At 45.0% G+C, this 15,118-nt stretch overlaps 1 long non-coding RNA gene across 1 annotated transcript in view; it reads right to left on the minus strand.

The window, feature by feature from the left end:
* Positions 1–1,699: 1,699 nt before the first annotated feature.
* Positions 1,700–15,118, minus strand: part of LOC122557124 — a 79,482-nt gene continuing 66,063 nt past the window's right edge. The window contains exons 5-7 of the long non-coding RNA XR_006313748.1: positions 11,950–12,117; positions 8,867–9,051; positions 1,700–2,401 (exon numbers count right to left, since the gene is read on the minus strand). This is a non-coding gene — a long non-coding RNA (uncharacterized LOC122557124). The remainder of the gene's footprint in view (positions 2,402–8,866; positions 9,052–11,949; positions 12,118–15,118) is intronic.

Raw genomic sequence — 15,118 nt, forward strand, 5'->3', positions numbered from 1 at the left:
CATTGAGGCCATTTGCCTTCAGTCACTCATTGGGATTGAGAAATTCTAGACATTTCTCATATAGAACTCAGAACAGTACAGCACAGGAACACGTCCTTCGGCCCACCCATGATGCTATTCTAAACTAATCCATCTGCCTGCACATGGTCTGTGTAACTCTATTCCCTGCCTGCTCATATATCTGTTGAAATGCCTCTTATCTGCTTCTACCATCTCCCCTGACAGCATGTTGCAGACACCTTCACTCTAATGTGAAAATCTTTCTTTGCACATCTCCTTTTAAACATTCCCCATCTCACCTTAAACCCATGCCCCTTAGTATTTGACATTTCCACCTTGGGAAGGCTACTCCGATCCATGCCTCTTATGATTTTATACACTTCTAACAGGTTGCCCCTCGGCTCGAGTGAAAACAATCCAGCCTCTCCTGATATTGAATACACTCCAATCTAGGCAGCGTTGGGTAATTCACTTTTGCACCCTCTTCAAAGCCTCCACATCCTTCCTATAGTGTGGTGACCAGAATTGCACACACTACATTAATTGTGGCCTAACTGAAGTCTTATACAGCTGCAGAATGACTTGCCAATTTTTGTACAAAATGCCCTGACTGATGAAGGCAAGCATGATGTACTCCTTCCTGTGTTGCCACTTTCAGGGAGATATGGACCTGCACCCCAGGATCTCTTTGTACATCAATGCTCCTAAGTGTCCTGCCATTTACTCTATACATTCCTCTTGCATTTGACCTCCCAAAATGCAGAATAGGCAATAGGTTTGGTTTGAACCAAAGCCTTTCTAAGTTCATCAGTGGTTATGTGGATTTTCCATTTAAATGATAGGAAAGTGGTTGAATCGAGTTAAGGACACAATAGAAAGGATCCTGCTTTAACAAGTTAAAGAGCCTATGGAGGCAGTTGGTTATCTTCCAGGATTTGGAGATCCAGTTGGACTGGGGTGTACAAAGTTAAAAATCACACAACACCAGGTGATAGTCCAACAGGTTTAATTGGAAGCACACTAGCTTTCGGAGCGACGCTCCTTCATCAGGTGATAGTGGAGGGCTCGATCGTAACACAGAATTTATAGCAAAAATTTGCAATGTGATCTAACTGAAATTATACATTGAAAAATTGATTGTCTGTTAAGCCTTTCATCTGTTAGAATACAGTGATAGTTTCACTTTTTTCATGTGTAAATCACAAAACCTTTTTTTTAAAGTTGCATTCTCGGGTTAGCTGTTCTCGGGTTATCTTCCAGGCCTCATTGATTTATTAGAAGCATTGCTAACTCTGAATTTAAATAAGCCCTTCTTATAGCTTATCTCATTATTGTGGACCCTAGTCAATGATTCCTTTCCATAACATGATGGCACATTTTACATGAAGAAATGACAGGAAAGAAAGGAGTAGGGAATGAGTCATGAAAGCGTGAAAGCAGGCCATTCAGCCCATTGAGTCTACACCAACCCTCCGAAGAGCATCCCACCCAGACCCCCAATCCCTATCCCTGTAACCTTGCATTTCCCATGGCTAATCCACCTGGTCTATGCATCACTGGACAGTTCAAGCAATTTAGCATGGCCAATCCACCCAACCTGCATATCTTTGGGTCTTGGGAGGAAACTGGAGCACCCAGAGTAAATCTGCACAGACACAGGGAGAATGTGCAAACGCTGCATAGTAACCTAAGGGTGGAATTGAATTGGAGCCGCTAAAGCTGTGAGGCAGCAGTGCTAACCACTGAGCCTCCGTACCTCCCCATCTTTACTGTGTACTTTCTCATTCCCAACTATATGGTGACTATCTCCTGCCATTCCAGAGCCAAAATCCTGATATAACCTTGAATGCAAGAAGCTGAGAGAAAACATCTCTAGCAGTAAGTTCAACACTCAAGTTGTTATCGTCCAAATTCTGAGTGGTAATCCTAAATCAAACCATGAAAAAAAAAGCCTGAAGCTCTTATTTGTTAAAAGACCCACTCAAAATTCACCATGGATTTATATTTGTATTCTGATTTGTTACATGCTGTGAGCTGATCACAAAAGGATAGCAGAGAGTTTGAAGTACTGCTGAAAAATAAAATAAAAGTAAAATAAAATAATAGTTCCCTGGTGCACTCTCCATGGCATGGTCTTGAGCAATCAGCGTTGACTTGCCAATCCTTCTCTCATTCAATATAAATGACTGCTCCTTATGAAGTGTGGCATTCCAGAGTGTGTCCTGATGAACCCAGGATGAGAAGGTTCAACAGCCTGTCTTCCTTAATCAAGAATATTATCAAGGAGTGCGGGTGCTTTGCCAGGGAACGGGAAGCTAGTTTGTGTACATGCAGGGAGTTAAATCCCCTGAAATCATCGGTCAGTCTGAAGTCTGACGTTATCCCATCCTCTTCCAGGTTTCTGTCAGATAGGATTGAACACGAACGAAGATCTGTCAATTATCAATGTTATTAATAAAAAAATGATAAGAACTGATTTCACCGCTCATTTCTGCATATCCCAACCGGCATTAACACATGATTCGGAGATGCTGGTGTTGGACTGGGGTGTACAAAGTTAAAAATCACACAACACCAGGTTATAGTCCAACAGGTTTAATTGGAAGCACACTAGCTTTCGGAGCGACACTCCTTCAATCACCTGATGAAGGAGCGTCGCTCCGAAAGCTAGTGTGCTTCCAATTAAACCTGTTGGACTATAACCTGGTGTTGTGTGATTTTTAACTTGGCATTAACACAAGTTGCTCTATACTCAGCCACATTGTTCTCCACAGGGTAGAGCAGGAGGACGGAGATCTGCACATGGGGTGGGGGAGGGGTCACGCCTTCCCATTACAAGGTCGAATCATAGAATCCCTACAGTGTGGAAGCAGGCCATTCAGCCCATTAAATCTGCACCAACCCTCTGGGGCGGCACGGTAGCTCAGTGGTTAGCACTGCTGCCTCACAGCGCCAGGGATGCAGGTTCAATTTCAGCCTCGGGTGACTGTCTGTGTGGAGTTTGCACATTCTCCTCGTGTCTGCGGGGTTTCCTCCAGGTGCTCCGATTTCTTCCCACAGTCCAAAGATGTGCAAATTAGGTGAATTGGCCGTGCTAAATTGCCCATGGTGTTCATGGATGTGTAGGTTAGGTGCATTAGTCAGGGGTAAATATAGGATAATATAGTAGGGCAATGGGTTACTCTTCAGAGGGTCAGTGTGGACTTGTTGGGCTGAAGGGCCTGTTTAGAACATAGACCAATACAGTGCAGAACAGGCCTTCGGCCCTCAATGCCGACTGTGAAGTAGTCTCAGCTCATCCCCCTACACTATCCCAAAATCATCCACATTTCCATGCTGTACGGTTTCTATAATTTGAAGCCACAGAAGGGTCAAACTTTCTTGGCGAGTTATTGTTGAAGGTAGCAGCCTCACGGAACAGGATCACTCCAACATGCTGTCGCATTGCCAGTAATCACCAAGGTACCCAATACTGGAGGATCTCCACTCACAGGCCTCCACTTCTTGCCAAATTCATGGCTTTCCTTTGTGCACCGGAGGAAATATTCATAGTGACATAAGTTGAGAGGAGGGAAACACAGAAAAAAAGCAGTGGGAGTAGGATATTCAGCTTTTCCAGCCTGTTCCAACATGCAATATGACCATGGCTGATCATCCAACTCAGTGCTCTATTCCCACTTTCTCCCCATCCCGTTTGATTTCTTTATGCCGAAGAACTATATCTAACTTCTTCTTGAAAACATTCAATATGTTGGCTTCAGTCTCTAGCTGAAGAAATTTCTCCTTATCTTAGACCTTAGTGGTTTACCCTGAATCTTTAGACTGTGGTCCCGGGATCTAGGCTCCCCAGTCATTGGGAACATCCCTCCTGTCAAATGTTTTAATACTTTTTTCATAGATTTCAATGTGACTCCTGCTCCCCCATCCCCCACCATTCTTCTAAGTTCCAGTGAATATAGTCCTAACGTCATTCAGTCTCTCTTCATTCGCCAGACCTGCCATGCCAAATGGGCATTTGTGAAGGGTGATTGTGGGGCCTGAGTGCAAGGGGACAAAGGACAAGAGTAAGTCGAAACGTTGGGCATTCAGATAGGGTTTAAGTTAAATTGCAGAGAGAAGGGAGCGAGTTGGGTTGGAACTCATGCTGTCCTGAAAAGAAGTTCCCAGGAGAATGCTGGGAAAGTCAGAGTGCGCAGCTTGATATCCAAATAGGTTCTGCCAGTTACATTGGAGAAACTGAGGACTGCAGATACTGGAGATCAGAGTCGAGAGTGTGGTGCTGGAAAAGCACAGCAGGTCTGATGAAGGACTTATGCCCAAAACACTGATTCTCCTGCTCCTCAGATGCTGCCTGACCTGCTGTGCTTTTCCAGCACCACACTCTCAGCAATGCCAGTTACCTCTTCCACTCTCCAGAAGCCCAGAATGCTCTCAGTGCATTGATTTGAGGTTAGAGACTGGAGGGGACACATATTCTGGTGACTTTTTCTATCCTTGCTGTTGATTCTTGCCAGGCTAGCCAAACTAACCTCTTCATCCCATCCTTCAAAGTCATTGTGTCACTGCCTTCCCTCAGATCCATCAGCTGGACCTCTAGATATGTCAAGGAGGCCTGGGAAGCAGTCTTTCTTGGTCTCCTCCCCATCCTTTTAGCATTAGGTATCAAGATGCAGATGGTGGTATTTTATCCAGGCAGATGGAGGCGGGAAGGTGAGTAAAATTTGAGAATAATGCCATAGGTTGATTATGCACATGTGTATTGCCTGCAGCTATTTTCCCCCTGAATAGGCTGAGTCTGATATCTGTAACCCCAACTGGAAGCAGCAGGAAGCCACCTGAGCTGGACAGTTAAACAACTGACTGTATTCAAATCTACAATTTTCCCAGTGTTTTACTGGCCCCATGTCAAAGTGGCCCAGCACCTCAGCAGGGAGGTGCAGTGCAGTGGGAGCATGGAGTAGCCTGGAGATTTCAAACTTTTCTTACCTCCATCAGCAAAAATCTCTTCTGCTGGCAGCTGTATGTTATTGTATGAAGATCTCCTGGAGACCAATGCCTCACGGTGGTACAGTGGTTAGCACTGCTGCCTCACAGCGCCAGGGAGCCGGGTTCAGTTCCTGCCTCGGGCAACTGTCTGTGTGGAGTTTGCACATTCTCCCATGTCTGCATGGATGTCCTCCGGGTGCTCCGGTTTCCTCCCACAGTCACAAAGATATGCAGGTTAGGTGAATTGGCCATGCTAAATTGCCTGTAGTGTTAGGTGAAGGGGTAAATGTAGGGGAATGGGTCTGGGTGGGTTGCTCTTCGGAGGGTTGGTGTGGACTTGTTGGGCCAAAGGGTCTGTTTCCACACTGTAAGTAATCTAATCTAATCTAGTCTCCCATTTTGCTAGGTGTAGTGCAGTAGCCACCTCCTCCTGTTGGACAGATCACATGTCTATTGCATCTGTTCCAGACCTTCCGCATTCCCCTTAGCAGCAGCTGGAGTGGGGGTGCCAGCAACCAGCAGCCCAGTGCAGAGCATGACAGCAGCCAGTGGCCAGATCACACAGAGGCTACTTACACTGGTCTGCTGCAGAGTGTCCTTTGAGAAACACAGTGATGTTCATCTTTTAAACGCTTGCTTTTCTGCCCTATGGTTCTACTGTGCAAAACTGTGATGTAACCTTTTCTTAATTTCTCGATTCTGTAACTAAGGATTGTACTTAGGTAGTCCGAACCTAAGATGGTGCTGTAAGTGGTAACTTGTAAACTTTTCATTCTGCTCATTCGAATATGTTGACAGGAAAGCTAATTCAATTCAGTTCTCACTGGAATACAATGAAGGCTACCTGCCTATCTCCCTCAAAATGACTAAATCAAACTCTTGCTTCCTCAGGCTGTCCACCATCTCCAGGTAACATGAAATTTAGATGCATAAAGACTCAAAGATCATGAAGCCTCGGGCGACTGTCTGTGTGCAGTTTGTATATTCTCCCTGTGTCTGAGTGGGTTTCCTTCATGTACTCCAATTTCCTCCTACAATCCAAAGATATGCAGGGTAGGTGAATTGGCCATACTAAATTGCCCGTAATGTTCAAGGATGTGTACGTTAGGTGCAATAATCAGAAAGAAATGTAGGTTAATAAGGTTCTGGGTGGGATACTCTTCGGCCGGTCGATGTGGACTTGTTGAGCCAAATGGCTTGTTTCCACACTGTAGGGATGCTATCATTCTATGAAGCAGGGATTCTTTATTCGACTAGCATTAGGTTTTTACAAACAGGAAGGGTAATTAAGGATAAACAAGTAACTGCATGCACAGACTGACCACATTGGTTATGAAAACAAAAAATACAAAAAAAAAACAAAAATCACAACGGTTCAGGCAGCATCCATGGAGAGACAGCAAGCTAACTTTTCTGGGCTAAATGACTGTTCATCAGCGCTAATATTTGTTATCCTGAACTGAGGAATACCTTTGTCCATCTGCTTTTCCTTCTCATCAGAACAGTCTCCACCAAAGGCACACTTTCATTTTCAGCGAGTCAATTTGGCTTCTCAAACTGCCATCTCCTCCCATTGCCACCTGCTGGTGGAGGTCCTGGACAATTGGTCAACTTCCTTGCTCAATGCCCTCCCTCTCTGTTACCAACTGGAAGAGGAGGTCACAGACAAGTGCTCAGCTCTCTTGCTCCATGCTGTCCACCACCATCACCATTGCTTCTAGAGATCCTGTCCCCTCTATCTATTTATTTAGCAAATTCCCAAAGCTAAGCGATCAGCTTCTTGTTTACTGAATTTAACATAATTAGTTCATCACTTGGCCAACATTCCTCAACAATATGCAGCATTGTTTCAGTCTTTCCACAAGTGCATAACAGATTTGCACTAAGACCCCATTGACAGAGATTTGTTGTCCAGGGACTGTGGCCAGTCCTGAATCTATTTATCAACAACACAACAACATAAGAGCTAGGAGCAGGAGTAGGCCATCTGGCCCTTCAAGCCTGCTCCGCCATTAAATATGACTATGGCTGATCTTTTCGTAGATTCAGTTCCACTTACCTGCCTTCTCACCAGAACTGAGCTGAAACTTTATTGCTGGAACAGCACAGCAGGTCAGGCAGCATCTAGGGAACAGAAGATTCGACGTTTCGGGCACATGCCCTTCTTCAGGAATGAGCAGAGAGTGTTCAGCAGGAGAAGATAAAAGGTAGGGAGGAGGGACTTGGAGGAGGGGCGTTGGAAATGTGATAGGTGGAAAGAGGACAAGGTGAGGGTGATAGGTCGGAGTAGGGTGGAGGCGGAGAGGTCAAGAAAAAGACTGCAGGTCAGGAAGGCGGTGCCAGGCTGGAGGGATCCGGCTGAGACAAGGTGGGGGGAGGGGGGATGAAGAAACTGGTGAAGTCCAAGTTCATCCCCTGTGGTTGGAAGGTTCCCAGTCGGAAGATAAGACGCTCCTCCTCCGACCATCGGGTTGTTGTGGTTTGGCGGTGGATGAGTCCAATGACCTGCATATCCTCGGTGGAGTGGGAGGGGGAGTTGAGATGCTGTGCTACAGGTTGGTTGGGTTGGTTCGTCCGGGTGGCCCAGAGGTGCTCTCTGAATCGCTCCGCAAGTAGGCGGCCTGTCTCCCCAATATAGAGGAGGCCACACCGGCTGCAGCGGATGCAGTAGATGATGTGGGTGGAGGTGCAGGTGAATCTGTGGCGGATATGGAAGTTTCCTTTGGGGCCTTGGAGAGAAGTGAGGGGGGAGGTGTGGGCGCAAGTGTTGCACCTCCTGCGGTTGCAAGGGAAGGTGCCGGGAGTGGAGGTTGGGTTGGTGGGGGGTATGGATCTGACAAGGGAGTCGCGGAGGGAGTGGTCTCTACGGAAACCACCAGAACCTTTAATCCCTTTATTGTTCAAAAAGAACTATCTTAGCTTTAAAAACATTTACTGAAGTAGCGTCAACTACTTCACTGGGCAAGGAATTCCATAGATTTACAACCCTCTGGGTGAAGAAGTTCCTTCTCAATTCAGTCTTCAATCTGCTCCCCCTAATCTTGAAGCTATGCCCTCTTCTCTTAGTTTCACTGGCCAGTGGAAACATCCTCTCCATGTCTATCTTATCTATTGCCATCATAATTTTATATGTTTCTATAAGATCCCCCCCCCCCCCACATTCTTCTAAATTCCAATGAGTATACTCCCATTCTACTCAGTCTCTCCTCATAAACCAACCCCCTCAACTCCAGAATCAACCTAATGAACCCCCTCTGTACCACCTCCAGTGCCAGTACCTCCTTTCTCAAATAAGGAGACCAAAACTGCACCCAGTACTCCGGATGTGACCTCACCAGCACTCTATACAGGTGCAACATAACCTCTCTGCTTTTAAACACAATTCCTTTAGCAATGAAGAACAGAATTCCATTTGCCTTCCTAATTACCTGTTGTACCTGCAGACCAACCTCTGTGATTCATGCACAAAAACACCTAGTTCCCTCTACATAGCAGCATGCTGCAACTTTTTACCATTCAAGTAATGGTCCTTTTTACTGTTATTCCTACCAAAATAGATGACTTCACAATTTATTAACATTGTATTCCATCTGCCAGACCTTTGCCCACTTGCTTAAAGTATCTATGTCCCTCTGCAAAGTTTCACAGTCCTCTGCACACTTTGCTCTGCCACTCATCTTAGTGTCATCTGCAAACTTTGACACACTACACGTGGTCCCCAACTCCAAATCATCTGTGTAGATTGTGAATAATTGTGGTCCCAACAATGATTCCTGAGGCACACCACTAGTTACTGATTGCCAACCAGAATAGCACTCATTAATCCCCACCCTTTGCTTCCTGTTAGTTAATCAATGCTCTGTCCATGCTAATACATTACCCGTAACACCATACATCTTTATCTCATGCAGCAGCCTCTTGTGTGGCACCTTGTTGAAGGTCTTTTGGAAATCTAGGTACACCACATCTACTGGGTCCCCGTTGTCTACTGTGCTTGAATTGTCTTCATAGAATTCCAAAAGTGGTAGTTCAATGACCATCATTGGGGTTTGCCATGAGAAACTTCTGTGGGGGAGCAATGGATCAACATTTACACTCTGTCCCATTGTCAACATCCAGACCCTGAGAGAAACAAAAACATTTTCCCAGTCAACTGAATTCTAAAAGAAAATTAAAGAACTATGAAGGAGTCCCCTTTTGGAATTCCAGTGGATCTTGCATTCTAGGCCTGCATTAATTGCTCAGAGAGCGGTTAAGAGTCAACGCTGTTGAAGCTCTGGAGTCACATGAAGCCAGATCAGGTAAGGATAGATTTATTTCCCTAAAGGAAACATTCCTAAAGTGAACCAGATTGGTTTTATGATAATCAGTTGCCATTTGTATTCCAGATTTTTATTGAATATAAATTTCACTATCTTCCTTGGTGGCATCAAATTGATGTTTCCAGAAGGTTAACCTGGTGCTCTGGATTACAAGTCTGGCAATATTACAACTATGCCAATACCACGACCACCTCCTTTTAATTCCTGGAGATTTGGCATGTTACCTATTGTATCTACATACTGTTTGGGACACCCAGACTCCCAATAAGACCAACACACAGGAATTGCAAATTACTACTATCTGGTAATGGCAGAATTAGACACTGTGCTGGATCTTTAGCGCTTCTTCACATCACAATGGCCACCATGTTACGTGACTGAAATCTGCAGTTGTTGAATTGCAGTTTTGTGACAGTTTTGCCTTCTTACTGTAGTTGCTATCTTAACTTCACAACTGTAGCAACCCCAGGCCTTAGCAGCAAAAAAGGCTGCTAGGCGAAAGTGGGTACTACAGATGCTGGAGATTAGAGTCAAGGTTAGAGTGGTGCTGGAAAAGCACAGCAGGTAAGGCAGTATCTGAGGAGCAGGAAAATCGACATTTCGGGCAAAAGCCCTTCATCAGGAACGAGGTTGTGAGCCTCAGGAGTGGAGAGATAAATGGCAGGGGCGTGGGGTTAGGGAGAAGGTAGCTGGGAGTGCAATAGGTGGATGGAGGTGGGAGTAAAGGTGATAGGTCGGAGAGGAGGGTGGAGTGGATAGGTGGGAAGGAAGATTGACAGATGAGACAGGTCATGAGGACAGTGCTGAGCTGGAAGGTTGGAACTGGGGTAAGGTGGGGGGAGGGGAAATGAAGAAACTGATGTAATCCACATTTGGATGTGCAGGTGAAACTTTGATGAATGTGGAAGGCTCCTTTGGGGCCTTGGATGGAGGTGAGGGGGAGGTGTGGGCGCAGGTTTTGCAATTCCTGTGGTGGGAGGGGAAGGTGCCAGGAGGGGAGGGTGGGTTGTTGGGGGGCGTGTACTTGACCAGGTAATCATGAAGGGAATGGTCTTTGCAGAAAGCGGATAGGGGTGGGAAGGGAAATATATCCCTAATGGTGTGGTCCATTTGTAGGTGGTGGAAATTTCGGCGGATGATACGGTTTATGTGTAGTTTGGTGGGGTGGAAGGTCAGGACCGGGGGAGGGGGGGTTCTGTCCTTGTTGCGGTTGGAGGGGTGCGATTCGAGGGCAGAGGTATGGGGCATGGATGAGATGTGCTGGAGAGCATCATCAACTACGTGGGAGGGGAAATTGCAGTCTTTAAAGAAAGAGACCACCTGGTCTTTGTCTGTCATGGAACTGGTCCTCCTGGTAGTAGATGCAGCGGAAGCAGAGCAATTGGGAATACGGGATAGCATGTTTGCAAGAGATAGAGTGGGAGGAGGTGTAATCCAGGTAGCTGTGGGAGTCGGTGGGTTTGTAGAAAATGTCAGTGTTGAATTAGTCATCGTTGGTGGAGATGGAGAGGTCTAGGAAGGGGAGGGAGGTGTCTTAGATGGTCCAGGTAAATTTAAGGTCGGAGTGGAATGCGTTAGTGTAGTTGATGAACTGTTCAACTTCCTCATGGAAGCACGAGGTGGCGCCGATGTAGTCATCAATGTAGTGGACAAAAAGTGGGGAGTGGTTCCGGTGTAACTCTGGAAGGTAGATTGTTCTATGTAGCCTACAAAGACACAGACATAGCGGGGACCATGTGGGTGCCCATGTCTACCCCTTTCGTCTAGAGCAAAAAGGCTGCTGTCTATCTCTCTCTCTCTCTCAAAAGTATCATCTTTAGACAGTAACTCAGACTTTGCCTGTGAAACTGGACTAATTCTCCAAGTAAAGGAAATACTTTTGCACTTTTGACTGCAACTCAGCTCCCAGGAGAGAATTGCAGCAACTTCAGCCAACTGAAAGACTCCCAATTGGTCACTGATTTGTTGGAACCCAAGTCATATAAAACTCATCCAAACATATTTGATTGTTTTTAAAGAAATTCATAAGTTGAAATTTCCTTCTTGCCTTTCTCTTCCTTTCTACCTTGTATGCCTGTGTTTGAGTGAATTAGTGAAGCAATTACTCTGTGTTTTCAATGTTTTGTTAAGTAAATCCTAGCTTTGATCTCACTTTAAGGGATTTCATTGTGGGTTTATTTTGAAGATTGAAGCTCAGAAAGCCAGAATTTGGGGAATACCCTGCAGCCTACCTCAGGAAGTGACTGGAGTAAAAATAGAAAGGAATAAATCAAACATTACCTCATTGTTGCAGGCTTAAGAGGAGGAAAGTGATCCTTATTGAAATTCATCGCATTCCTACTTTATCAGTGAAAATTACCAAAGAATGTATTCACTGTCAGCGGCCGTACATTCAAATTTCAGTAAGAGCAGTTCTAGATCCTGATACAGTCAAATACTGTTAAATATTTTGAGGCGTCAATAGGGATTTATTAATGCGTACACTCTGATCCCAGTGCAAGGAAATGAGCAACTTGCCTGTCAAACTCTGCAGGTTGAGGGCAATGAGCCATCCCATCATTTTTGGAGACATGGAGGAAAGCATTATTGCATCTTTTATGAAAATAGCAACACCGACATATAGTGAGAAACTGCCAAGTACTTGCAAAGTAACATCAAGATCTCGATCAATCCTTCCAGATCCAATTTTCACATAAGTAGTCAACCGTAGTCCTGTGGTGGTTGTTTTCCCTTTGAGTTAGAAATAGTGGGTTCAATCTGCACTCTCATTTCAATACAGTGCTGAGGGAGTGGTGTCCTGTCGAAGGTCCTGAAGAAGTGATGAAGAGGATTACTGAAGGCAGAGCAGTGGATGTGATCTAGATGGACCTAAGTCAGACTTTTGTCAGAGTTCTACATGGTAGACTGGTTAACAAGATTAAATCACATGGAATACAGGGAAAGTTCCCATGGCAGACTGATTAGCAAGGTTAGATCTCATGGAATAAATGGAGAACTAGCCATTTGGATACAGAACTGGCTCAAAGGTAGAAGACAGAGGGTGGTGGTGGAGGGTTGTTTTTCAGACTGGAGGCCTGTGACCAGTGGAGTGCCACAAGGATCGGTGCTGGGTCCTCTACTTTTTGCCATTTATATAAATGATTTAGATGCGAGCATAAGATGTATACTTTGGAAGTTTGCAGATGACACCAAAATTGGAGGGGTGTAGTGGACAGTGAAGAAGGTTACCTCTGATCACAACAGGATCTTGACCAGATGGGACAATGGGCTGAGAAGTGGCAGATGGAGTTTAATTCAGATAAATGCGAGGTGCTGCATTTTGGGAAAGCAAATCTTAGCAGGACTTATAACTTAATGGTAAGGTCCTAGAGAGTGTTGCTGAATAAAGAGACCTTGCGTGCAATTCTGGTCTCCTTCCTATTGGAAAGATATTGTGAAACTTGAAAGGGTTCAGAAAAGATTTACAAGGATGTGGTATGCTTTCCTTTATTGGTCAGAGTATTGAGTAGAGGAGTTGGCAGGTCATGTTGCGGCTGTACAGGACATTGGTTAGACCACTGTTCAAATATTGCGTGCAATTCTGGTCTCCTTCCTATTGGAAAGATATTGTGAAACTTGAAAGGGTTCAGAAAAGATTTACAAGGATGTTGCCAGGATTGGAGGATTTGAGCTAAAGGGAGAGGCTGAACAGGCTGGGGCTGTTTTCCCTGGAGCGCGGAGGCTGAGGGGGGGACCTTATAGAGGTTTACAAAATTATGAGGGGCATGGATAGGATAAATAGACCAAGTCTTTTCCCTGGGGTCGGGGAGTCCAGAACTAGAGGGCATAGGTTTAGGGTGAGAGGGGAAAGATATAAAAGAGACCTAAGGGGCAACTTTTTCACGCAGATGGTGGTACGTGTATGGAATGAGCTGCCAGAGGAAGTGGTGGAGGCTGATACAATTGCAACATTTAAGAGGCATTTGGATGGGTGTATGAATAGGAAGGGTTTGGAGGGATATGGGCCGGGTGCTGGCAGGTGGGATTAGATTGGGTTGGGTTATCTGGTTGACATGGATGGGTTGGACTGAAGGGTCTGACCGAAGATGCTGTACATCTCTATGACTCTATAACTATCCATTTGGATACATAACTGTCTCTACGGTAGGAGGCAGAGGGTGATGGTAGAGGGTTGTTCTTCAGAGTGGAGACCGTTACCAGCAGTGCACCACAAGAATCGATGTTGGTCCACTGCTTTTCATTGTTTATATAAATGCTTTGGATGTGAATATAGAAGGTATGGTTAGTAAGTTTGCAGATGACATCAAAATTAGAGGTGTAGTGGACAGCCAAGAAGGTTATCTCAGAGGACAATGAGACTTGATCACGTAAGTCGATGGGCCAAGGAGTGGCAGATTGAGTTTAATTTAAATAAATATGAGGTGCTGCATTTTTGAAAAGCAAATCAGAGCAGGACTTATACACTTAATGGTAATGTCCTGGGGAATGTAGCTGATCAAAGACACCCTGGAGTGCAGGCTCATAGTTCCTTGAAAGTGAAGTCACAGGTAGATAGGATAGTGAAGAAGGTTTTTGGTATGCTTTCCTTTATTGGTCAGAGCATTGAGAATAGGAGATGAGAGGTCATGTTGCAGCTGTACAAGACGTTGGTTAGGCCACTTTTGGAATACTGCGTGCATTCCTTGTCTCCTTCCTAACAGAAGGATGTCGTGAAACTTGAAAGGGTTCAGAAAACATTTACAAGGATGTTGCCAGGGTTGGAGGATTTGAGTTAAAGGGAGAGGCTGAACAGATTGGGGCTGTTTTCTCTGGAACGTCAGAGGCTGAGGGGGGGACCTTATAGAGGTTTACAAAATTATGAGGGGCATGGATAGGATAAATAGACCATGGGCCGGGTGCTGGCAGGTGGGATTAGATTGAGTTGGGATATCTGATCGGCATGGACGAGTTGGACCGAAGGGTTTATTTCTGTGCTGTACATATCTAGGACTCTAAGAGGATGGACAAGCTGAAACTATTCCCCTGGCGCATCAGAGGTTGAGGGGTGACCTTATCGGGTTTATAAAACCATTAGGGGCATAGATAAGAGGCATAGACAAGGTCTTTTTCCAATAGTAGTGGAGACCAAAACTAGAAGGCATACGTTTAAGATGAGAGGGGAAAGATTTAAATGGGGCCTAAGGGGCAACCTTTTCACAAAGAGGGTGGTCAGTGTATGGAATGTGTTACCAGAGGAGGTTGGTCCAGTTCCAATATTTAAAAAACATGTTGTGTATAAATAGGGAGGGTTTGGAGGGATATGGGCCAAATGCTGGCAAATGGGACTATTTAATTTTGGATATGTGGTTGGCCTGGGCAAGTTGGACCGAATGGTTTGTTTCCATGCTGTATATCTCTATGATTCCATCTCTCCGATGAGGTGCAAAACCTGCCCTTTCTGATGGATGAAGATTTCATCACACAAGCCTTCACCTCCAGTCACTTCACCATGGCAAACAACCGTTCTTACGTTTTCCAATATTTTTGGTAGCTAATAAAGAAATATAAAAGGAAGTAAAAAAGCATGATGTGTTTAATAGCCCTATGATTGTTCCTCAATTTTGTTCTTATAAGTGTTCAATAAATGAATCTTCCATTCCCAAGAGAGTTTGAAGTGATCCCATGTCAGAATCCAGTATCACAATGCTATGGAACAGCATTACTGAAACAATAAATTCGACCCAACCAAACCAAGTATTCTTCAAATGAAGTAATAACAATCCATTCCAGTAAAACAAAAGAAACCTTGACAGTCTGTCCTGAAATGGCCT

This window comes from Chiloscyllium plagiosum, chromosome 15 (genome assembly GCF_004010195.1).
Source record: "Chiloscyllium plagiosum isolate BGI_BamShark_2017 chromosome 15, ASM401019v2, whole genome shotgun sequence".
In the NCBI taxonomy this organism is placed as follows: domain Eukaryota; kingdom Metazoa; phylum Chordata; class Chondrichthyes; order Orectolobiformes; family Hemiscylliidae; genus Chiloscyllium; species Chiloscyllium plagiosum.